Raw genomic sequence first — 2226 nt, 5'->3', positions numbered from 1 at the left:
CTTGGAATGGGTACCCTTTAAAAGTTGTTAATAATGTACTTAAGAAATTAAATGAACCTAAATGTATACATAGGCCAACTGATGATAACTTGATTAAGATTTGGTTTAGATTGCCTTATCTAGGAAAACCAGGTGAGTTCATTTTACGTAGATGTTTAAATAAGGTAAAGAAACACTTAATTAAAGAGGTAAAATTCATAACTTTATGGCAGTATAAAAATGTTTCTCATTATATATCTACTAAGGATCAAACCCCTAAGGAGTACAGAAGTTCTGTTGTCTATCATTTTAAATGTCCAGGCTGCAATAGTGATTATATTGGTAAGACAGATAGGTGCTTAATAACTAGACTTAAAGAACATTGTTCACGATCTGATAGTGTTATATTTGATCATGTTAAAAACTGTGAGGCATTCCAATATGTTTTAGGATTACAGGATATACTTAAAATGATAATGTCGTCTGTAATGTAAGTAATAAATTAGGTTTAATATTTTCTAGTACTAACATTACTGACAGCTCCCGAAACTGGGCTATCCTATTGTTTAAAGAAGCGTTCGCTATACTTAGACTACACCCTTTGCTTAACAATGGGCTCAGAGCTTCAAAAGAGCTTTATTCTTTGTTTTGGTAGGTAGGCCTATCTTTGATCATTAGAGTAAGAATGCTTTGATCTTTTGTTTAAATCACTGCTATGTCACCTACTAGAGGTAACGTTTTGATTGGTTAAACACTTTTGGTACTAGTGCATAAGCTTGCTAATATGGATAATTTTTTCATTCCTGATGATGACATAATTAATGTCGAAATATTGAATCCCAACACGATGGCGTGTATTTCAATACTTGGAGTATGTATTATACTTTCTTATCAGTTGTGACGTGGTAACAATCAATGACAAAATTAATAAAGCAGCTTATCCAAGGTCTATAGCTTCCTGAGATTCTTATGCGTGGTAGAGAACATCCCGTCTTATTGTCATAAAATGTGGAATCAACTTTAATAAGTATATAGCAGACTTGAACTACACGCATAACGTAATTATACGCCTACAACCAGCAACTTTGAAGTTAACTGACAATATGATTTGAAAGATACTGATAACATGATTGGATTTAATTCCTTAAATTAATAAAAATCCAGTCTATCTTGAACAGAACACGTATATGTCATCGAAGCAACCCAGGTAAGATTAATTATCAATCAATTAGGCCTAACATTAAGTCATAGATAATATAAACCGATAATAAAGTAACAGCCTATTAAATATACTAGGCCTATCAAATACAATATCAGGCCCAATGATATTTATGGGCCAAGGCAAGACACTATAATTGTTTAGGCCCTACCAAACCGATCCCCCGGAAATTGGCCCGAATACGTTATGTTTTGAAAGACACAGGCGAATTCATAGTATTTTGAATACATACGTATGACTGATAAGAGTATATCTCGTCTCTGATTTGATAGTTCAGTGAAATAACATGGTGCCTACTTATTTTATTGTTAGTGCTCAGTGAAGGTTTAAGTCTATTTAAAATCTTCCAAGCGTAGGGGCACACAATGACTTGATGCATTTGTCCGTCGGATAGTAACCTGTCCTTCTTAGGCCACAATACGGTAATTGTAAGTACACTGTAATTCTATTGATAATCATAACTCATAGTCTAAGGTCACGAATATTGTAGTTTATTCTGTATAAGCGTGTAATAATTGCAGTTGTTTTATCAATGTTGGTTTGAGAAATAGAATAAAATCACCTATTTACTACAATGTGGCATGCCTCGTATATTCTTTCCGGGACGCAAACCGTTTTATGGGGGATTATTTTATGACATTAGTAAGTTACAGTTGCATAGTTACAGTTTCTGTAGGCCTACATGTAATGGTGATATAAATATGCAATAATATTATCCCAAATTAGGTTATACAAGTTAGTTATTTAGGCGAACACTTTCTAAAGTGAAATTTTAACAGTATCGTATAATTAGCCATTATGTATGTAAGCTGTAGTGGTTTCAACGTGTTAATGCTTTTTATATTATAATCATAAATTGTCTATTAAATCTATATATAATTGTTTTATATATATAAATCATTATTTATGTTATATGCACCTATTTGTTTCTAGCCGTACCTATTGTGTAATAGAGTGTATCTGGTGGTATTTGAATCTGTTCAACCATGAAGCCTCCGTGGTCTAGTGGTTATGACACTCGCCTTGAC

General features: G+C 32.9%; 1 protein-coding gene across 3 annotated transcripts in view; it reads left to right on the top strand.

Annotated features, from left to right (window-relative positions):
• Positions 1-801: 801 nt before the first annotated feature.
• Positions 802-2226, top strand: part of LOC117113682 (adrenocorticotropic hormone receptor-like) — a 4726-nt gene continuing 3301 nt past the window's right edge. Inside the window, exon 1 of one of the 3 annotated variants that reach the window (XM_033257102.1) lies at positions 802-1186. The gene's annotated coding sequence lies outside the window, so the exon portion shown is untranslated. Of the gene's footprint in view, positions 1187-1360; positions 1627-1665; positions 1841-2226 lie in introns of those variants that run through there. The other 2 variants (XM_033257101.1, XM_033257103.1) reach the window with 2 other exon arrangements.

This window comes from Anneissia japonica, unplaced genomic scaffold (assembly GCF_011630105.1).
Source record: "Anneissia japonica isolate Jap-2015-1 unplaced genomic scaffold, ASM1163010v1 scaffold5623_len388731_cov182, whole genome shotgun sequence".
Taxonomy (NCBI): domain Eukaryota; kingdom Metazoa; phylum Echinodermata; class Crinoidea; order Comatulida; family Comatulidae; genus Anneissia; species Anneissia japonica.
Note: the sequence above shows the minus strand (reverse complement) of the source record. Positions and strands in the feature narration are given on the sequence as shown.